The 24,669-nt window shown below is 37.2% G+C and overlaps 1 protein-coding gene across 1 annotated transcript in view; it reads left to right on the top strand.

Annotated features, from left to right (window-relative positions):
- LOC141427743 (disintegrin and metalloproteinase domain-containing protein unc-71-like) overlaps positions 1 to 24,669 on the top strand; it is a 477,668-nt gene that overhangs the window by 352,829 nt on the left and 100,170 nt on the right. The window lies entirely within an intron of this gene.

Here is a 24,669-nt window from a genome sequence, read left to right as displayed (position 1 = left end):
ATTTCAAACAATTGCAGATTTTTGTAAGTAAACATGTTTTTTTCTGTAATTTAAAAGATGGTGTACATAAATACATGACATCCTACGCAAGTTCAATCTATTAAACCATGAAATATCTTGTTGGATGTACGATTGCTTGGTAGCGCCAGAGACAATTTTGGTAACGCAGGAGACGCCCAAAGTGTCGGTAAAATAGTTGATTGACCCTTAAGTGTTAGGATTTTTTTTTCATTCATAACCTTAGCTATTCAGAGATGTTGACACAATACTAAACTTATCAATTCTCTATAGTTATAGATTTTAGTACTAAAAACTACCTACCTGAACAGGCTGGTAGGTGAAAATAGCAGCTGTTAAATACGAGTGTCGTAGTCAAATCTGATATACTTTGCACTATAATTCAGTCAATTTAGTGCCTCTAAAATCAACACATTAGAACCTACCACCCTTCTCAACATACTACACGTCCCACGTGCTGAACTTAACTACTAACTAAAGCATCCTCAAAATCCACCGATACCAGATACTGAATTTTAAAACCATTATTAGCCGTGCAGTCTTTAATCATGTTCCCCTTAATTAAGGCGCGCCGTCCCGCACGTTCTCAATTTGTTATGTAAAACGTTGTACATGTGATGCAATGCTTTGCGGGATTGGTATGTTTTGCGGTATGTAAGCTGATAGGTATAGGTACTTAGGCAAAAACATGGGAACACGGAGCAGTTTTAATGAGGTTTTTGTGCAGTTTTTTGGCTTCGAAGAGCTCAAGCTCGAACACAAATGATTTATTTCTTACATGTTGGAAAATTACATGACGTTGAACATTATACGCACCTTGTAATTGTACTGCAATATAATATTTAACTACCCTCATAAATTCAGTTATAGTTTTGGTTTCGCGTTTATATGTGTCTGATAATTTATGTGTGTGTTGTGTGCATGTGTATGTGCTCGTGGCAGTGAGCGACAAATTGTTAGGTAGGAAAGTTCTTATTTAACACATTTGCTGCCGAAATCGCTACGTGGCTACGCTCGTAGCGCGTAGCCGCATTTTTCTGCTTTGCAACGAAAACTGCGTACAAACAGAGAATGCGCCTAGCGTATTATTGGCACTGAAAGTGTTAATGTTTAATTGTTACATTTATATAAGGCTTCCTCTTAAATTAAAATTAAAAATCTTTTGCATAATAATATGTGTTTTCTGTATCTACTGCTTTCTATGTGTTGGTCTTCAATAAAGAGTTATTGTGTTGTATTGTAAATGTAAAAAATTACGAACTTCATCTGATTTGATTTATACAGTTGTTAAACAATTTGTTATTTTATAACGAAAAATAGCTTTAGGTTTTTCAGTCTCCAATCTTCGGTATTTATCTTTGCCAGAAACAATCGATTTTTTTTCTGTAACATAAAACTTTAATTGTGTGAGTTTGAATGTTCTTCGCTTGTACTGCGAGTTGTGCTTGATGCTTTAACTCCTGAGAATACGCTTTATACAAAATGATACAAATCTTAAGCGTCTCCGGCTGTCTCCCGGAACGCCTTAACTGGTCTTAAAGCTTTTAACGACCCCGCATCAAATTATGACGTTGATTTTATTCAAAACCCGTCCAAGTTGTTAATCCCACCTGGCAACGTCCAAACATATACGCTGAGCTACATACTTCATCTGGCCTCCACCCCAGCTGCTTGCTAACAATCACAAACGAAACTCCTCTTTAACACGTAGAAAATACTACTTTATATGGTTTGCGTAGCTTCACCCGTTTAATATTCGCATAAGGAGAGACTAGTTATACGCTCGAATTAATGTGTCTCCAAAGAAGCAAACACATTTCGTTGCAGGCCGACCGTTTTGCGAAGGCTCTTGCGTGTTGGTTCCGTTGTTTTGCCTTGACGTATTGAATTTGGTAGGGTTAGACGGGCCAATATGGTAGGATTCGCTTAGTATTCGAACACACACTGGCTGTTTAAGCTGTCGGCTAGAGCCTTGGAGCAAGCAATTTCTGGGCCCCCGTATAGCCTGAAGTTGTATGCAAATTTATGTTGTGTACACGGAGCACGATTAGACAATATACAGTCGATATTGGGAGGTGAAGATATCAACTGCATGTAATACTAGCTTTATTAAAATGTGAAATGTATTCAACGAGATAGTTACGCTGAACGAGTACCCTATCTTTACAAAGTATAAAATAATTATTTTCCGCCGTCTGTGCGCGAAGATGTTTTAAACTAAGCGACGGATTTAAATGTGGTGTAGAACATTAATCAGTTAAATAACTTTTTACGGAAAGTTTATATAATATATATTATATAGATATACTATCGACGCGCCCCGGCTTCGCGTGGGTATAGTTTTTGAAGTATGGAGCTGAAAAATGTGAATTGTCTTTGAGAATTATAGAACCTTTTTTAAGATTTTACCTGAGCTAAGCCGGCATAGGAGACATCAGTATATGAGCGGGCTCTGTTTTTAGGGTTCCGTAGCCAAAATGGCAAAAACGGAACCCTTATAGCTTCGCCATGTCTGTCTGTCTGTCTGTCTGTCCGTCCGAGGCTTTGCTCACGGACTATCAATGCTAGAAAGCTGTAATTTGGCACGAATATAATTATCTAAACTATGCCGACAAAATGGTACTATAAAAAATTCAATGTTGCCTTGTATCCATAGTACAAGCTTTGCTTAGTTTGGGACTAGGTCAATATTGGTGTCAAGTGTCCCATGATATTTATTTATTTATTTATACATACATTGCAAGTTAAATAAATGCTGGTAAAAACATCGCTGCTATTTAAAATAGTTATTAATAACCTCTCATTCAACTGCCATCTAATGCTTACTACTAAGTCATCAACTCATCACATAGAATCGTACAAAGCACCTCAGGGGGATCCCCCCAGCTTAATTATAACTCCCCCTACGTGATCGAGGCCAAAGCTCTTTGCCGTAATTATTTCTGCCTTTACGATATTTTCCTCCTGGTGTAGAAAAAAAGACGGGTGCTCGAACCCAGGGATAGTCCTGGATTCCGTAGAGGTGTTCGACTTTCGGAGTTTTTTTTAAAAGTCCCAGGGTTAAAATGGAGAAGGCTTTTTTTTTTGGCATACTGGTGTTTGAATGGTAGTGTGTGGTGCCTGTTAACGGCGTAGGATTATAATTGTCCCAGTGCGAGTCAAACTTACGCACTAGCAATGTATAAATTTAAAATTTGTACATCATGCTCTTTCTATAAAAAACAATGTTTTTTTTGCAGTTCGGTGTTTTTTTAATAATTATTTTACTTGTGTTCTGATGTCTTACATCTTGCCAAAGTTTATAATCTTGTCAACGGGAAGTACCAATCAGCCAAATATATGGTCTACCATCCTATAGTTGATAATCGTTTGCATGTCATAAATCAGTAATGCCAATAGACGTGTCTGTCAACTTGAAAGTTCGATTTTAGCGACATATTAATTAGATAGGAGCTTGTTTGAAAATTGGTAGACCACTTATTTGGCTGATGGTACATACCCAGTGCCCAGCCAAGATGATGATGATAATGATGACCTCCTCGTGTTCCTGAGAAAAATGGTCATGACAAACAGACAAACAGGCAGATACTACTAAATGTTCTTGAGAAAAAAAAAACCTACCGACAGATAAAAAAAGACTATTTCAGACCACAAAAATCCATATTCTTTGTTAGTAGGTATTAGTCTTACAATCTAGTATAGATAGATAAAGAAATAATCCCTTAAGTTTTTTTTTTCTTTTGATTAATTAACCTCTAAAAATGTTAAACTGCAGTCGCTACTTCTTCATACTATTTTCAAAGTTGCGGGACCCTAAAATGAGGGAATTCAATCAAAGAATCTGTATGACGTGTATTCGTATAATCAAGATGAGGTTCCGGAGAATCTTACGATATGAGTATAGGCCATCCAGTTTATTTCTAAGTAATGGAATAAGTAATTGATATAATAGGCATCCATAATTCGTTATCGACAATATCAAATGAATGAGACAACATTATAATAAACATTTTTGTTACTAAAACAAGAGCTTCATAATTTAACGAAATACAAGATTGGGGGGAGTAGAATCTGAAATCTACATATACTTACCAATACCTCTTTCTAAAATGGGTTTCTCTATGCAGTAAGTTTGGCGCTACTTGGTAATGACGTCACAAGCGAGTATATCTATCTCTGTCTAATCTTGTTTTATACATATATCTGACCCGTGCGTGATTGATATGATCCCTATGTTGCCTGATGTAAAGTGCAGATGAGACCAAAGGTGATCTCACTGATTCAGTAACAGCCTATTATTCACTCATTTCTTATTTTGTGATTAATTTCATTCCTTTATAACTCTGATAGTTTATAAATAGTTTTTCCGTCTCTTCATCCGATAACTCGCATTGACACTTTGGTTCATAAAATAAATAAAAAACAGTCAAATACCGTATTGTGTCGAATCATTTTGACAATGAAAAATATCTGTTCCGGTTTATTTCTGAAGTTTTTCCAATAATAAAGTTAGTATATTTTTACCGAGCTATTTTTTAAGTTTAGTATCCGAATTTACAACTTAGTAAGTAGGAAACGGCTTTTTAATTCTTACTAAGTAGCTTACTACTACTCAGACTACTGAATTGGAATCAAGTTCTAGTTCTAAAGACTAGCGCTGCTAAGTTAACGTGATACCCAACGCTTCAGTCTACTCGTGACCGTGACCACGGCCACTGTAGTGTGGCCGAAACGTCGAGTTAATTATTACTTGTTTCGTGCGTGATGACCCCTGGGTGTTGTAATAATTACGTCTTATTTCATCATCATATATCAGTCGTAGGCCGTCCAATATTGGACATAGGTACACCTCCCCATACTTTTTGTATTTTATTATTAGAAATTATTAGAATGATACATAGTATACTCAACAAAAAGTCCAGTCAGAAAAAAGCTTACGTTAAAAATTATCAGAGAACTTACACGGTATTTTGTACAGGTTTTCTAGTTATTCTAGTAATTTGCATCGTCCGTATCTTCCTCGACTTGTTAAGGGGAATATTTTAACAAACGCTTTGCGCTCCCGCGTTTCGCATATTTAAAGAATGTTAGTGCTTTGCTGCATGAAAAACTTTAAAAGCTTCAAATAAAAAGTATATAGGTTTGCTGCAATAGCTGGAGGTAGCTTCTAAGTATGAAGTTTGTGTTTGACTGGTTTATAGTGCAGTTTTAAAGTTGATATTGTTTCTTAACTTTCGCTATTATTTTTTACTCATTCATAACTAGGTACCTCTTCGAAGGATTTTTATGTATAGTAAAATTCTGCTCAAATTACTTCGGAGTTTTGGCTAAATTTCAGTAACTGTAGTCACTACTAGGTTTTTCTAGTCGTAGATTACTTGGGGCTTGGCTTTTTGGTGAAAACGTTTTTCCCAAATGATTATTAACTGTTTTATATAGACTTACGATTTTTTTTAACTGTAAACTATTTCAGAGTATATTTCAGGACTATCCAGTAGAACCCTACAGTTTCGGTTATGTAAGTTTTATAACAATCCTGTAGTAGGTACTTACAGATTAAAAAAACATTAACTATTCCATATGAAACAGTTGGGAAAAATATTTTCGGTGAAAATTTAGAGAACCAGATTTTCTCTGGCAATCTACGTATTTATGACTACAGCTTCTGTAATGCTGCCAAAACTTGAAGGTTATTTAAAGAGTAACTATTTAATTACGTCGTTAAATCCCAGAAATGGTTTATGTAAAATTTTCACTCTTTACTTACCTCAACACCGCCGATTTGATAGCGCTGTATTTATCAGCTAAGTAAAATGCAATTTCAACACCAGTCACTTGTAGCCTAACCTACAAAAGTTGTTTTAACTCAAATTTATTTCATAAGATGGAGTTCATTTTTACAAAGTAATCATTTTTACTGAATTCCTAAACATTTTTTTATACTCGTACGAGTATGTACCTACTGCAATATTTGTTGATTTTTTGCAAGGATTAAATTCCTGAAGAATCCTGGTCACAAGGGTAAATAGCTTTTAGTATTATTTCATAGGTCTCATTCTTTATGTGTATTAAGTACCAAATATACCTATATTATTATTATATTATTGGTGTTGAAGGTGTCTATGGGCGGTGTTAATCTCTTACCATCAGGAGACCCACTTGCTCGTTTGCCATCCAGTCGAATAAAAACAACAAAAACAAAGAACATAGTAATTGTTTCAGTCCATTGCAAAGTATATCAGGGGAAAAAAGGCCTTGCAACATAAAACTGGAATGGAATACGACTAGTATGAAGGTGAAAAACATAATCCTCCTTTTGTGCTCCGCCGCAATCGGGTAACAAAACTAACCAAAAGAAAGCCGACACTGTGCAGAACGACCCGTTCGAATAACAAATAGGTACAAAATCAGACAGGGGAAACGCAATTTTGTTTCCCATTGCAATCAATTATGGTGGGGCTTTTGAGAGTCCATCGTACCTTGAAAAACCGGAGCAACAGGGGCCCAACGCAATTTGACCGGTTAATTGGTTGACAGGCTGGGCAGCCTGGCATTTGGCAATTATAAGCGGGATTGCCAATCGACGCGGTGGCAGGGTCAGCTTTATGCCACTGGAGACGGTGAGATACAAATGTTTTGAACGCCGTTGGTACAGTTAGGAATACATAATAACTATCATATTTACAGTTGCGGCTTCGCTGCGTGATCATTAGATGTGGCAGTCAAAATCAAAATCAAAAGCGAAATATTTTTATTCCATTTAGGCTACAATGAACAAAAAATCTACCATTTTGGCAGAGACTCTATCAAAAAGACTCCGGCAACAAAAAGACCCGTTACGAAACTATATGACAGCTAGTACTTGAGTTCCGTTTGACAGCTTTGACATTGTGGCTTACACAGCCAATCACAAGCAAAACTGTAACATTAAACATACCTCTCGATACTAACGCCATCTAACGGCATTTCACCTAATTATTCCAAAAAAAAAACTGATCAAACAGATACAAAATTCAAATTTATTAAATATAATGACCCGGATAACTCACGTCTTAAATCGAGTTTAGCTCGACATGTTTCGGGCTAATCCGTAGCCCTTCGTCTACGGAGCAACGCGACTCAGCGGCTGCTGCAACACGCGCACTGACTCAACCCACACTCACAACTCTAGCAGCAGCGGATTAGCCCGAAACATGTCGAGCTAAACTCGATCTAAGACGTGAGTTATCCGGGTCATTATATTTAATATGAGTGAGTCTCACGGTAGTTTCATGTTCAAATTTATTGTCAAGAATACATTACAACAAAGTACAATAAAGAGTTTACATACAAAGTTATAACAATTTTCATAGCAACAAATGTGAATCAAAATTGGCTCACGGACACAAAACATTAATAAAATCTTTCATCGTTGAAACCTAAGTTCATTCACTTATTAATAACAAGCAACAGAACGATTTTCACTAATCTAAAACTAAAAGGACTTATAAATACAACACAAATAGATCACAAGACTAGCCATCGGGTTTCCGTCTGGATGGCGTCCTCGGATAGGATCCCCGACCCAGTCTGCGAACGTCGATTGAATCTGTCTCTGAGATGAAGCTTGAGAAACCGTTTAAGTCTGAGCTGCGGACGACATCGATGCAATTTCTAGACTCTAGCTGTCCTGTAGCTTTAGAATGCAAGCTAAAGCTTTGTGTTAGATAATAACTATCAGTTTAAAATAAGATCCCTGGGCTAGTTAGGTACCTAAGAAAATTTAATCAGTTACTCATATACCGTAGGCGACAAACTTAAAACCTAAAATTGCTAAAAGTGGCTCTAAAGCCGTAACGTTTCGTGTGCTCTGTACCCTTAGTGTAAGTTTTCGGTTACAAAATACGTCTCGATCGCGTTCGCGTTAAAATCTCAATTTATATGGAAACATGAACAGCGCCTCTAGCGGAACGTTTGCGATGTTCGTGTCTCTATACAAATTGAGATTTTAACGCGAACGCGATCGAGACGTATTTTGTAACCGAAAACTTACACTAAGGGCACTGCCTACCCATTTGGGAATACAGGCGTGATGTTTGTGTGTGTGTGTTAGTCAGTTAGATTCTTAGAAAATAATCCACACGTATTTTTCTTTTGTCACTTAGAGCCAGGCCGCGCCACGGCTAAACTGCCGCAGTTTTCAACCACGTGACTTTGTGAATCAAGTAAAAGTAAGCTAAAAGCCGCCAATGCGGCCGCTTGCATTACTTTACTTGATTCACAAAGTCACGTGGTTGAAAACCGCGGCAGTTTAGCCGTGGTGCTTCCTAGGACTTAATAAAAAAAACGGCCAAGAGCGTGTCGGACACGCCCGAAATAGGGTTCCGTAGCCATTACGAAAAAAATAAGTAATGTTTTTCTAAGGATTTCGTATTTTATACGAAATCTTCCAAGTTTAGGTATATTTTATACCTTAGGCTGCTATTTACTCATAAACTACTAATAATTCCGGGACCGGGACCGGGGGACGAACTGTCGGTAGGCCTCCAGAAAGATGGAGCGACGACTTGGTTAAGATCGCGGGATCGCGGTGGATGCGGAAGGCACAAGTCCGGTCTAAGTGGAGAGCCTTGGGGAGGCCTATGTCCAGCAGTGGACGTCTTTCGGCTGACATGATGATGATGATGATAACTAATAATTCTCAAGCAAACTTAGACGTTATAGTTTTCCTTGAAAGTTTGATATACTTACTAACATTTTTAAAAAAATTCCACCAACCGGTTTAGATTTTAGAGGGTGGGGACGCTCGATTTTAATGAAAATTAAGTCTTACTCTCCGCTTCACGGCAGGATTAGCGAGCAAGATGGTGTTAGCATTCGGGCGGACCTTGCGCAAGGTCCTACCACCTGCAAAAATTTTGTATCGTAGTGAGCATAGGAGGTATTTTTACTAAAACCATGGTTCTGATAACTTGAAGCACAAACTTTTAACCACATTAAAAATTATTCAAACTTCAACCACCTACAAGTCAGTGCAAACAGCAATTCGTCAGAAGCATTTTCTAGAGCATTACTTCGAGACAGTAAAGAGGTCCACGTAACGACGGAGGACGCTTCGTTGGCCGGCGTAATAGAGGCATTAACACTGATGGGCTCTGTCCAGGCCGTTTGTCGCAGGATGGCCGCTGGCTTTACACTGTTTTGGCCTGGTGTTTCGTAGCTTTTTAACCAACTGCGAACTAGGAGCGCCAGTTTTATTTTAGAAAATGTTGTTTCATTTTTATTACTTTCAGTGATCCCGTGAAATTTTATCAAAATAGTTCAGTGATGTTATTCACATTTCATATGTCTCTTGTTGCCCCGTGAGATCCTGTAACGAGGGCTATCGCGTATAAATTCGCCGCTAGAGGCGCTAGTGTAGCGAGAGGTCTCCAAAATGTCAATCGCAGAACCGATTTAGATGTGAAGAGTTAATAAACAAACAGACTTTCAAACTTTCGCATTAGACGGCACCAATCATGGACATGTTAAGCACAGTAGTATCCAGTAATGGGCAGCAAGGCTTTATAGCTCACCGTTCATGAACTTCACCAGTTATGATCATCAGTTATCTGCACATAAGTGTTATTAGTTTTAGAAAAAGTAGCGTCCGTTTTAATATTGAGTTAGAGGAAAAAATATTCCATTATTGGTTCCTGTTCATAACTGGTGCCCTCACCCTATAAAGTGACACCCGTCTTTACACAGTATACATTCCACTATATAAATAGATTGATCATCGCCATTCCAAGCACTAAGAACCTTTCGATACCTCAAGGTACTCGTAGCGAGTCAAAGCGTCTTCTAATTAGCGGAGCCTCGCCTCGCCTTCGGCTTCTGTAATCTGCCTCGCGAGATTGTCGAGTCTGCCCTTTGTTAACGTGTGGCGACAGAAGGGTACTGCGATGTCAGGGTAACTTACAATGGAGTCAGTTAATATCACGAGTGATGTAATCCAATCCTATTAATATTATAAACGCGAAAGTTGTGAAGATGGATGACAGTTTGTAACTGCTTCAAAAAAATGGAACTGGATTCCGATATTAGCTATAACCAATTAGAGCGTATTCAGATTATTAGCTATAACCAATTAGAGCGCTTACAGACTATCCGATCCAATCGGACGCCGATATGATATCGGGGCAAGTAAAATGGATAAAATATGTACCTGTCTTTCAGATTATCCGATCCGATATCGGATCATATTTCATACATTTTACATGCCCAATGGCGTCCGATCGGATCGGATAGTCTGTAAGCGCTGTTAGCAGGGTTCGAAAAATGCGAGCGAAATTCATTGAAGTGCTAGGGCTGTCATAATAAAGAATTGACATACGTCATTTCAATCGATTTTACTCGTATTTTACGATTCCTGGCTATTAAATATTAGCCGGATGAAGTTGATATTTTAGCGCCTTCTAATTAGCGGAGCCTCTCGCCTTCGGCTTCTGTAATCTGCCTCGCGAGATTGTCGAGTCTGCCCTTAAACGTGTGGCCACATAAGGGTACTGTGATGTCAGAGTAACTTACAATGGAGACAGTTTATGTCACGAGCAATGTAATCATATCATATTATTATTATATCCGTACTTAGTCCGAGATAACAATGTAGTTTCGTCTTTTCATGCTACTTAAATGCGAAAGACACCATAAAAACAAAAACAGCAGCTGGATTTATTGTGTCATTCTTCGTTTCGCGCTCAAACGAAACCGACACGAGATTAATGTTTTAAACACAAAAATTCGTAAGGATGGAAGGAGGGATGCTTCTAATCCTTCATGAAAAATCTAGCTGGATAGCTGCGATAACACAGAAGCTAATTTTTATCCCAATATTGTCACAGGATCGGGGATAAGATCTCAAAATCTCAACTGCTGGGCTTATATTCATGATGGCACAGTTGATTTCAGTGCAACGTCAATGAAGACCACGATTACATTTTTTTTAATACCGCGGGTTTTTTTCTGCAGACAGGTAGCATTGGACTATTATAAACGCGAAACTGTGTGGATGGGATGTGTCACTGCTGACATGAAGAAAATCAGATCTGGCGAAATCGAGTTCTAATGGCGTTACGAAACGAGTTCTCAAACAAGAATGCGTGAGTCCAACTCGTCCTTGGCAGGGCAACCCCGTAAAAATAAATTAGCTTTAGTACAAGATAATGTTGTTACAATTCGTAGACGCGATTGAGCATGCGATGATGAATGACGGCACGGACAGCACAACAGTCGTGAATTATGATGTGATGCTACTTTGAGATAGTTTTCGGACAGGTTGCGTAGGAGTTTGTTCGAATCGACGTTTCATATTAATGACAGGGCAAACTGTAACCAGTGACGTGAAGTTTGACAGCTGATAAAGTTGCCCGAGAAACGTTTACGTGGTTTGTTAAGATACTAAAAAGCAACGGCTAACCGATAGTGTCTTTTCCAACCTCGACATTGGCGGAATCATCGATAGTATCGATGGACCTATACCTTCAGGAATTGAATTGAATTGATACTAAAAGGAAAAATTGGCCCATCGGACAGAAAGCATTTATAAAAAATATATACTAAAAGTTAATTTTAATGCAACAATTCCCATCTGCGGACACGATCCTGGGCGGACCACCAAAATTAATTTATCATCGTGTTTTCATAGGAATGACAAAATTCAGCTTAATCGGAAGTGGTCGTAAATGGTTTGCAAATTTTGAAACCATGAGTTACAAACGTAGGAACACATAAACATAGCAAGTTTAATAAAAGCGTGTTTAATAAAAGTTGGAAAATCCCCGACTTTGTCACTTCAAAATAAATAAAATAAAAGATTGATGAAATGTCTAAAAACTATTGCTAGAAAACCTGATTTCAAATAAAAAACCGCATTCAAATCGGTCCACCCACTACAGAGCCACAGACAGACACACATAGCGGTCAAACTTATAACACCCCTCTTTTTGCGTCGGGGGTTAAAAACAGATGCTGAATGACATCTATAGAAATAAGTACATCTTCTTCAACCTCAACACTAGAGGAATATCATCAAGAATATTTTAAAAATATTAGGTATATCGTAGTATTAGTAGAATCAAAAATCTGAACAAAATTCTTTACTCAAAGTTTTTAACAAATATTAATTAGTACATGAAACTACCGTGAGACTCACTCATATTAAATATAATGACCCGGTCCGGACCCGGGGTGCGCGTGTTGCAGCAGCCGCTGAGTCGCGTTGCTCCGGAGACGAAGGGCTACGGATTAGCCCAAAACATGTCGAGCTAAACTCGATTTAAGACGTGAGTTATCCGGGTCATTATATTTAATAATATTAATTAGTGTTGAAAGTAAAAACACATTAGTTATTTCCGTATTAAAAAAAAAAATTCATATTTTGTTGTATTTCTGTTTTGACAACCCTACTACAAAGGGCGTTAGTTGACCTAAACCGCTGTAATGCTATTCTAAGCAAATGTCGCTGCGCATACATCTCTGTCGGGCTAATGGCAGCCGAAGGCCGTTAGAGGGGGACGGCGGCATTATTGATGCCCCTAATCTCAATTATGATTATTGGTATTATGGCAACTGTATTATTGTTTATCATGCTTTTATTACTTGGGGTTACGGAATTCCGTATATTTTTCTCACGAAAATATTTATGTGTAATGATAAAAAGTAATGAAACTCATATTAAATAAATAAATATAGGTATATTAAATTACGGGACACGACTACAATTTTATTGGCATTGGTCTCAAAAAGACCATGTTTATTTTTATATATTTTTTTCATAAAATAGGCGAATTTAAGACACCTATTTGAAGGATTTTGGTTTTAGTTGCGTTATATTTTTTTACCCTATTTAGAATTTATCGGAATTAAAGCTAACCATAGTTGCCTATATAATATATAAATAGCTATAGATATAAAAAGCCGTGGTGGCCTAATGGTTTGACCTATCGCCTCTCAAGCAGAGGGTCGTGGGTTCAAACCCCGGCTTCGCACCTCTGAGTTTTTCGAAATTCATGTGCGGAATTCTATTTGAAATTTACCACGAGCTTTGCGGCGAAGGAAAACATCGTGATGAAACCTGCACAAACCTGCGAAGCAGGTGTGTGTGAAGTTCCCAATCCGCACTGGGCCCGCGTGGGAACTATGGCCCAAGCCCTCTTGTTCTGAGGGGAGGCCTGTGCCCAGCAGTGGGACGTATATAGGCTGGGATGGTAATAGTTGCCATGGCGTTAAAAACTACGTTTTTCGTTGCCCATCACAATGATTTAAAAAAACGTAGTGTCTTCTGTCACTTGGCAGTGTTAGAATTAGGCGGTTTAGTTACCTATATAACGTTTATTTACGATGAAAGTCAAACAAAGGTCAAACGTTATTTTGCAAATATACACACGGTCAATTAGTATTTTTTTACAAAAATGTTATTAAATAAAATAAATAATAATAATAAATATCATGGGACACTGGACACATTGACCAGTCCCAAACTAAGCAAGCTTGTTATATGGATACTAGGCAATGGATAAACAACTATATAGATAAATACATACTTAAATAATAGTAAACATCCAAGTACCGAGAACAACATTAGTGTTATTCACACAATATTGCCCGGCCGGGATTCGACCCAGGACCTCAAAGCTTCGTAGTCAGGGCTCTAACCACTTAGCATCCGAGTCGTCAAAAAATGTTATAAAATGATTTAATAAACCTATTCCTCGAAATGGTTTTGGAATTAGACCACATTGTAAAAAAGTGATCAATGCCAATTTGACCTAGTCCCAAAATAATAATATTCAATAGGTAGGTTCTCATAAATTAAATATACTTAAACACATTATAGTATTAAACACTCAAGACTTCGGTACAAACATTCGTATTTTTCATACAAATATCTGCCCCGATCGGGGATAGAACCCGGGACCTCAAGCTTCGTAGTCAGGTTCTTTAACCACTGAGCTATCTAGTTGTCTGGTCAACGTATAAAATTTGCACCCAAAAAACGCAAAATTCCATTCCAACCTTCAAGGTAAAGCCACCAATTACGGGCCGCTGACAACGTACAACTGTATCGGTTAGCACTAAATAACCGTCCGTTTGTCACTGCGTCGCATAGGCGCGCCGATGATTTGTGCGCGATGCGGGCCATTTTTCATCCCGGCGGCCATCACTAAATCACGCTGACAACTTGGGCCAACTATCGGGGCACTCACCCTAACTGCCCTGTCACTAGAATGCGTGACCGGCGACGCGGCGAACGATTTATCTGTTCATTGCTCGCTCGAGACTTTCAATACTCAACGGGCCGCTGGTTACCTTTGCAATGTATGGTAAAATCGCGCTGCAGTCGCGCGTAGTCAGTCAGGCTGTATTACTATGATAATGGTACTTTGAGTCTAAGCTTTTGGAAATACGGTTTGTTTTTGGACTTATCTCAAGGTAGATGCGTTTTCGTGTTAATAGTTTGCTCAGTGATGATTTATTACTTGTTTACGTTTTTAAGTTTCGTGCTGAAAATAGTTGTTACAGTTTTATTTTTCTTGTAATTTATGGTATAAAAAAAAAAACATTTTTAAGAAGAACTGCAGAAGACAACTCATTTTTTTTCTTATTGAAACTGTTTTCACAAAATAATACCGGTATACTTAATAGGTACCTACTACATTTAAAAATATCTATAAAAAACGAACCGCTCAAACTGATTTATTATTATTTGTTTACGACCGTATTCGATGAGTTTCGACTCGAACGAGCACGGATCGATAACGCCGTCCCTGTTTCTCTATATTTTTCCAATAAGGACAGAACCATTCGAGCGGACACATCGAAAAGAGAATGCTTGAATGCGTTCTCGTGTTTCAACACACCTGCTTCGCTTTTCCTTCTGCCCTTTTAAGCAGCTACGTTACCTAAAACTGTATGCCCCATACAAAAACGGCTCCCATTGGAGCCTTGGGTATATGAATGGCGGTATTTGACAAAAGTCTTAAGTAGTTGCCGCGTGAGTTGCTTTTTGATTGAGTCGAAGTTTCAGATGGGAAAGTGTTCTCGGTTGGAAGATGACGCGTTTTGTTTTTGTTGGTATTTTTAAAAATATTGAGTAGGTATTTGTTTTAATATTTTATTCGTTCAATGAATATCATGATAAAAATCACAGGAAGCTATTGGCTGCTAGCAAAAAACCGATAATCGTGGTGATTGTTCAGAAATGCCTTTCACATTTCTCTAGTTATTTCAACATTTCGGTCATGCTTTGCGCTTGACAGTAACCGTGGCTTGCCACTTAATAAAGAAATTGAGCTTCCTACATACACCTACTTAACCAAATGCTACGTTAAAAGTTTAACCACACATAAAATGCCTATACAAAGGTGTATAAAACTTAAGTTGCATGGACATAAATTCCAAACCAGTACGTGAAACTCTTAATAATCTAGCTGAAGCACTCCTTTCATATCACATCTGTTCAGCCTAAGTTATATTTATTTATATTTCCTGAGCGGTAATGGCGAATGAAAAGATTCGCTCACAAATTCTGAGCCATTATTTGCAGTGTTTTGCCCACGACCCCCCACACTGAGCCCAGAAACCTTTCCCCCATTTTACAATAAACAGATTCATGTCAGTACGACTGCATCTAGGACATTTTTGTAATAAACAATGATCAACTAAAAATATAATTTAGTTATTTCTTCGTATTGGTCGACCAAGAAAGAATTTTAATGAAAGTACCTACTTTTTTTTTAAATGGCGTTTGTCCAATGGGACAATTTTGCCACAGTTCCTATTTCAGAAATAAAACAATATGGGTGATTGTAATATTGACTTGTGAGTGATTGGCTTTGACGTTTTAAGCGACGGTGGTAAACTATACTTTTAGAAGGTGAACTCCACAATTACTGAGAACCGATTTTCACGATTCTCTGCTTGAGAGGTCATTATGTAAAACCACTAGGTCACCACATTTTTTTGTTGCAGACTGCTATAATAATAAATTTATGAAGTAGATACAACTTAGTCGTGTGTTGTAAACTATTGATAAAATATTTTTTTTAAATATTAGAAAACTACTCTATCCTTGATTGATTAATTGAAAATATACATTAAAAGGATTTGAGGAATATTTTCTTTACCTACCATACATATTCGTTTAACTATTTCTTAACAATTTAGATTATCTGCAATAACCAAACACTTCTCTAGTCTAAACAATGTTTATTTTCCTGTTTTCCAAAGCAAATATTAGTTAATAAACAAAATCGAGCATTACTTTACGGAAGGTGATGTTAACCTTTTCGCCGCCACGTCAAATACAAAAGACATCACCCATATGCCAGGCTTCTATATTGAAATGCCTAAAATTTAACCTTAACACAATTGATCGAATGTTGCTTTGGCATTGAAATAACGGACGTAGATATAGGTCGTTGACGTGGAATCTGCGGTGCGTATATATGAGTCGTTGGCGTCGAAAAGATTAATGAAGTGCATAACAGCGATGATAGCGTGTGACAAAGTAACAACATTGTGGATTATACTTTTATTAAATATTTATGATTGGTTTTTTGAGTCTTTTGTTATTTTTATTTCAACTCAAAATTTGTTACTTTTACGGGTATCCCGTGAAACCATATCGAAAATACAAACTGAAACATGGATGCACAGAAAAACCAGAAAAGGAGGAGGAGGTTTCCCAGCGCTGGTCTCCTTTTCTGGTTTTTCTGTGCATCCATGTCTCAGTTTGTATTTTCGATTAAATATTTAGTTATACTTAAATGAGTACTGTCAGGAATATGTTTACTGTGCTCATGTACTACACCGCATTGCCATACACGCTTCAGTATTTTTAAGAGCAATGTACGCAAATAAATGGGATGCTAGCAGAATACGGACTTACGACGCAGTTTGACGAGGTTGGCCGGGAATTTGCATAAACAGGCGGGTAAACAGCACTATGTGGGTACAACAGTCTGGCTTATATTCTAGACTTTGACGAGAGCTGTTTTTTAAACAAAGCCCTGGCATGTTTTTGGTGACACTAGTCTCTTGTAGTGTCAGAAGCAAAGGGAGAAAGAGACAGTTACTATTTGACTAAGGTTTAATGTTATATATTGTTTTCTTAATGCTGTATAGTTCTATCAATTTGAGCTTCTGTTGAAGTTAACGAAAAAAAAAGGTGTATTCCGCTAAATATACCTTGATGTCTCGACCTCATTGCAGGGCCGTCGTCGGTCAATGTCAATGTAATTTTAACAATATAGATAAAATAAAAATACAGAGCGTGGCAAGAATTAATTTTAGATATCGATACCTTTAGGTTCAATTGGCGTAAAGGACAAAATACCGAAAATGAGATATATAATTATGGATAGTCGTGATTAGGTAAGTTGTGAGATAATAATAAGATAACAATTTTCTTTGCAGTTAATCGCCTCTCCACTATCCGCTATTTTACGCTCTTCGTCCGAACATTGCTCTATAAACACTTTAAAACTACAAACGACACAGCTAATTGAATGCAGCGGCGACTAAATTGTTTTTTGATTATCATTAAACAGTATTTATCCAGTGCTTTTAGAGCAGCCTGGATTCAGTGAGCGTTAATTTAAAATTCATTAACCGCTGCCTGCGGTCTGCGTGAATTAACGTAATATTTGAAGTTGGTCGTATACTCAGTGTCCTAGTAATAGTGTGTAGAATAGTTGGTATTATACCGGGTGTGGCCTGTAATACGAGCAATAATTTAAAACAGCTCGCCTTCGTCAAACTGAACATCATTAGTTCAGCTGCTTTTAAAAATAATGGAGTCTTTGAATTTTCCTTTCTGTCTGTCTTTCTTTATTTGCAAAACATCATACGTTCATGTTGTCAAATTTATCCTTCCCATCGTATTTTCTCGGAAACGTTGGTATTTGTCATGCTGTTTACTTCAGTCTCAGTGCCCATCAAGACAGCGTAGCGCAAGGTTGCATCGAAAGATTGATAATCTATTATACTCGTAGAGTAGTTAACGCCTACCTAAGTTTTTTTTTTCGATTTCTGTTTAAACTACATTCTCTATAATTATAATTTAAGCTCAGGGATATATACTTCAAACTAGTGCTTTGACATCTCTCTCTCTCTCTCTCTCAAAATGATTGCACCTGAGGCCGTTGCCTAACTTTTCTGACGCTCGCAATCGCAATCAAATAACAGATTTCGCATACACAAACATGTATCCTATAGAGAAAAACATCAGGGCAGTCACTGGACGATAGGAAAACATTTTTGTCCAAGCTTAAATGGAGATTTTTTTTTCGCTGTTCGCGCTCATTTGGTTAAAAACGACTAGCTTTTGCCCGTGACTTTTTCCGCGCGGAAAAATAAAAGTACGCTGCCCCTCTTCTATGTCAATCAATCAATCAGTCATGGTGTTCATTGTGTCTTAAGAATAAATCCTTAAGGGATAAATAAGGGATGGTATGCTGGCTTTTCTGCTATCGATACTTCATTATTACATTGTCATCAGAGTTCTACACAAGTTCTTAATTTCAAGTAATTTTGACCGTTTCAAATAATTCGAAATTCTTTTGTAAGATACCAAGCGGACAAAGAAAGTAATAAACGATAATAGAATACGAAGTAAAACTGAAAGCTCTCTAAATAGTGTTGTGAAAAACGCTCATTTCGAGGCTTAAAGACTCGAACCCTAAAGACTCTCGAGGCTTAACGACTCTAAGGCCGCAAAGACGGTTTCTTGCATCCATACGCATAAAATAAGCCAATTTAATTGTCAAATATAGTCGAGTCTTTAAGACTCTGAAGTCTTAAGGGCTCGAGTCTTTAAGCCTCGAAAATGAGCGTTATCCACAACTCTATCTCTAAAGAACTAAGTAAATATTCTGCTCAGAGAAGCTGCTTTCGACACATTTATAAATTTAAAGAACTCCTAACAGCTTGCTCTAGCAGACTGGGTGTTAACGTACAATTTTTTTTCATTCCTCTGTCTTGTCTCATTTGCGATCGCGACAGATACCGGATCCCGTGCCGATAGCGGATCGCATCGCATCGAACGAACTAGAAATCTAATGTTCACGCCGATTGTTCTCAATTCGAACGCGTCTGGAATAACGGTCTATTTAACTAGATCGAGCCCCTATGCGGCCAAACCAAGCGAACAACGACTTAAAGTCGACAATCTAAGAAGTTAAGTGACTGCAAATGGACAGCAGGAAGTTTTATCACTCGTCCCGCTGAGCCGTCTATCACCCGAATAAAAGTTAGTCGCAAAAGTGATTAGTATTTGTCTTAACTAAAATTCGATTTGGAAGGATGCTCCGCACGTAAATGGCGTTTTGGTGCCTCTTGGTTCTTTTGTTTCACCAATTTGTTGGGTGCTTCTAATTACTGCGTAACTGAGGAGAGGAGTATCATAGCTTGACAATGACGCAATGACGACTCATATTCATAAAATGATCCCAACGTTTATGCAACATTGCAGGGGTCATGGTCAGGAGTAGACAAGTGTAGGGTATCATCCATTTTAATCCAGCGCCTTATTTCAACTTTGTATTGGTGAATATTTACACGCAATCTCCGGCTATTCGACGCCAATAATCTTTTGCCTATCACCAAATACCTACCACGAATATGAGAATTCATGTATATGCGTTATTCCAGTTAAAATTACGAGGGAACCGTATTTAAGCAAGGGCATTAGATTACTCTATCCTAAAAAAAGTGATCACTTGACGTCATCCCAAGCACACAGAGTTATTTTTTTATAAACTGATAACATGCATTCAAGTATCTGAACGGAACTACCTTTTGATTTCCAATTTATAATTTACTACCATTTTATCGGTTTCAAATATTTTTAACGTTTAACGTCGAATGAGGCGAAATATCATGATTTTATTATCTAAGTAATTAGATTAGTTTTTACAAATTTCCGTTCCATAAGAGCCCTTACTTAATTACATCCGTTACTCAAACTTATTTTTGTTTCATTAAAAGAACAAAGGCACATTGCGGAAGAAATAGTAACCTAAAACAACATTAAGAATAAATATTATTACCGGTCCAACGGTAACTGGCTCGAGTGAAGAAATTAGAAAGGCGAGGTAATTGAAAGTAAAGAAAATTAAATGCTTTCGCAATTTGTCCCTTGTTTACAGTGAAGCGTGAAAAGTAAAAAGTAAGATACCTATGCTGAAAAATATAAATCAATTCTCGAAATCTTCGAAAAATCTAAATTAAGTTTTTCATGCTACAATACGGTATTTGACTATTTTGTACATGTTTTATAAATTAAAACTGCACAATGCCTGTTATCGAATAAAGAAACATTTTTTAAGCTACCTTTACAAATAACAAAGTTATGAGGGTTTGAAATTCAAGATTAGACGGAGAAAGACATACTGGCATGTGACGTCACACGCCAGTACCGCCATCCTTGAAGCATAGAGAAAAGCGTTTGAGAAAGAGACAGGTAAATAGATTTTTCAAAAATTCACTATAAATCCAATTTTCAACCGATTTAAGTTTTCTCTTCGCTAAACACTGTCTGTACCTATATCTATATTTTCATAATAATATTAAGATATGGCAAATTCAGGAGTTGTCAAATACCGTATTCTATCAGTTTCCTGTGACGGACGATTAAAATTTTTCTTTGTACTTGTAAACGCATGTGATAAATGAGAAGGTAATTACATTAGAATCTATAAATGAAATAATAATCTAGAATAAAAAGATCTATAAGTAAAACCGCCTTATTCCTGTCAACCTGATAGCGAAACTGAAGTTGCATCATTATGCCAGTACCTGTAATAAATTACAAATAAACAATGTCGGTACATTAGTAAACATACACACCCAATTATAAATATACGCTAGCCAAAAACAACTGCCATCGAGAGGACCCAAAAACGCCAACAGCGTTCTTCGAAGACGCATCACCGGAAAACTGCCACAAATCTTGTCTGGCATTAACACACAGACCGTGTTACCATTTTACACGTAAACAAAATATATTTACTGGTGGCAACAAAAGGGGAAACACTATTTTGGGATCATAAATTCTAATTTTGGGATAGAGATTTCGAATAGAATTCAAGCAAAAACAATGTATTCGACAGGGTTTTTTTTATTGTCGATGCCTAACATTGAAAAGACTTACATAGTTATTCCAGCACAATCCGATACCAGGAAGTGATCCAAAAATGGTTTGTGCATTTCGAAACCACGACATAAGACACACATATGAACGTTGCAAGTTAAATAAAAGCTTGTTAAATACTCTACTTATTCTCATCCAAACTATTTTTCAACAGCAAAACACATTTCACAAAGTGCTTTGTTAGTACAGCTAACGTGACCTCTATATACCCACTCCACTGAGAGTACATGCATTAGAACAAGAGCAATTTATTACAACTAAGTGTACGCCGGATGTTGCCGACTGTACAATTTAGATTCTATTGTCTTACGAAGAATTCTGGTACCTACTGGCGGGAATAAGGAAGAACTTAGCAAGTTGTTTTCTCCGTGTTTCTTGTTGGAAACGAAAAAGTAACAAGTGTCCTGGTTTTTGAATTGATTTAATACTTTGGTGTTTATGTATGATTAAAAGTATGTGCATATAGTTACGTTGTTTGAGTCATAAAAGAGGTTTTTTTTACTGGTCCTGCTGAGAAGGTTATTTCCTATACTTTTTTAAACACTTTATTTATATAAGCTTCACTTGTAACTATGTATCTATGTACGAATGTGATGAACTCTGTGCCTCTTGTGAAAACTAGTAGGTGTACTTTTCAGGAGAGCATTTTTAAGTTTGAAAAAAAAACACCATAGAAGCCGTTTCTACCTACTAATTTAAATATTAATGAAAAGTCAGAATAGTTAGTGCCTACATAGGTACTTATGCATGACATGAGTTCTAATTTTACTTGAGCTAAGTAAGTAAAGTAAGTAAAAAAATAAAACTTTATTTATAAACAAAAGAATGCTACACATACAGTACATACAAACTAATACAAATTTGAACTTGCACTGCGATTCAACAAACACACAAAACAATATGCTCCTATAGAATTTTTTGATCACAAACGTTGTGTTACTGGCACCAAACGTGTAACTAAGTGTATATGCGGACAAGAACAAAAAGCTACAGACTATTTTTGTTACAGAAACGTATCGTGGAGACTTTTAACAATGGAGAAGCGTGGGCGAACCTCTTCTGCTAATTAAAAAGATCACAGTTTTGTCCCGGTCATATGTCGGGGTATCCGGGTCTCCGGGTGTCCGGGTATGCGGGTGTCCGAACTGCCGTGTGCTCTTGCCCGGTCCGCACTTAAATCAGCGTACCCTTTGAATTGATGTAAACCTTATTTAGGACTATGTTTTCGGGTAAACTTTGCTTCGAACGTTGAATAACATTTATTTGCATAGTTTTTGAGCATAGGTACAGTCATCTGCATTAATATCTGCCACATCGGAGCGTGCAATAATATTTCACACGTCCTACATGCCCTAGAAATAGAGTCGTATATATGCACTCGGATATTTATGCACGCCTTGTTGTGTCAGATATTAATGCAAGTAACTGTACATAAAAATTACAAACTTATAGACTGAAGGGCTTTAAGCAGACCGTCAACCGTCAGACCGTCAAACATAGAATTTAATAACAAATTTACTTAGGAATCAGCCTTTAAACGGATGTAAATCTTAAAAACTACTTGTAATCATTGGCAAACCGTTCAGGTGGACCCCAAGTACCCCAACCCGAACCACTTCCACGCAAAAACCCAACACAAAAAGTAAATAGGCCGAACACATAATATTCCTTTCATGTCCTCGATCCGATCGCGAGCATATAATTTCGTCCCGAGATAGTATTAAATCGCCACAAAGCGTCCCCGAGTATAAGGACTTAATTTTATTTCGTTTATTCGACATTTTTTGCCGGCCGCTCCATTCGGCCGGAGTTTGCAAAAGCCCGGTTAAAGGGGCATTTCGGTCGTTCTTAAATAATGACGGACATTGAGCGGTACCGTGCTGTCGTTTTGGACCTTCCGCAGGTCATGGGTACTTTTTTGTGCGGTTTCTGCGGTGCCACCGTGCTTCATGGGGGGCGGTGCTGGTAGGAAACGTAATCATAACTTTTTTAGATACGTTTATAAAGTATGTTTAAAGAGCAGGCAAAAAAAAACACTGACATTAACTACGAGATTGGTTTTTTGGAATCTTTTTGATTTTTTTTATTTCAATTCCAAATTTTTACTTTTACGGTCATCCCGTAAAACCTAAATTGAAAATACAAACTGAAATGTGCATCTAGCACAGAACAACCAGAAAAATAAGAAAAGAATAAGAATAAGAGTTCTTATTTTTCTGGTTTTTCTGTGCATCTATATTTCAGTTTGTATTTTCAATTAACTACGAGCATTAAGCCGAGTTTAGACTTGTAAGAAAAATCGTGCAAGCTGCATTACATTGCGGCGCTCGATTGACCACTACAAACTCGTTTGCTTTACGCCCTCGCAATGTAATGCAACTTGCACGATTTTTCTTACAAGTCTAAACTCGGCTTTAGTCATTCATGCACTTCTATATTATCGTTTCCGGGTTCCGTACGGCGTTTTGAGATACAAGGTATAGTGAGCGACGCTCAGTTATATATAATATAAATAACAAACCTTTTTCGGTATGTTTAGAATGACAATAAATTTAATTTTCTTAATACGACGACTATTCATTTTTGGATCTCATCAATAACAACTGTTAAGCACTGTGGTGGAGACGATGCATTTTTTGCCTATCCAAAAAGTTGAATTAAAAAAGTATTACATTTAGCAGAGCCCTTTGCGATGTACCTACTTTTATACATTTTAGAAATCCTTGAACAATTTAAAATAAGTACAGCGGAAATAGCTTAATCAAAACGTAAACTATGTTCTTAATTCAATAAAGCTTCCAATAAATCAATTCTAAAATCAAGTTATACAAGACTGGCGATTGGTACTTCAGAGAGTACTTTGTCTACAATCCAGAATATCTTCGTTGTTATCTTCCCTTTGTACTCGGTAAGTTTGTTAACAGCTTTAGCAATAGTTTTATTATTTCTACCTGAAAGTTGACGCTGTTTCAGACGAGCATTTTGTTGTGATCAAACTTTGTAATAATACTAGTTTTACTCTCCACTTCACTAATCCATTCCACTCCACACTAAAACTAATACTACTAATACTAAACTATACTATACACTAAGGGACGGCGTCGCCGTCTCTATTTGTTTTGCTTGAATAGATGGAGACGCATCACATTAAACCGTCAGTTAACACTAATCAATGGATGGTGAAACAGCCCCTAATACTGATAAGTACTAGTTTGTCTCGCCGCTTTGCTCCCGTAGAAAAAAAAACCTACTAATATATAAAACAAGACAGTTCGTGAGGATTGACGGATGTATGGCTGGATGGCGTACTGTGTTAATTAAAGTGTAATCGTGTTAAATACTTGTGATGAAAGCATTAAATAACATTGCAGATCTGTTTAAAAAAAATAGGCACGTTGAGTTTCTTGTGGATTCTTGTCAACAAAATATTTTCCGGACCAGTGATAATGTATGTGACAAAAAATATTTTAATTTAATCC

The sequence above is a fragment of the Choristoneura fumiferana genome, chromosome 5 (assembly GCF_025370935.1).
Source record: "Choristoneura fumiferana chromosome 5, NRCan_CFum_1, whole genome shotgun sequence".
NCBI lineage: Eukaryota > Metazoa > Arthropoda > Insecta > Lepidoptera > Tortricidae > Choristoneura > Choristoneura fumiferana.
This window is presented reverse-complemented; position numbering and strand designations above follow the sequence as displayed.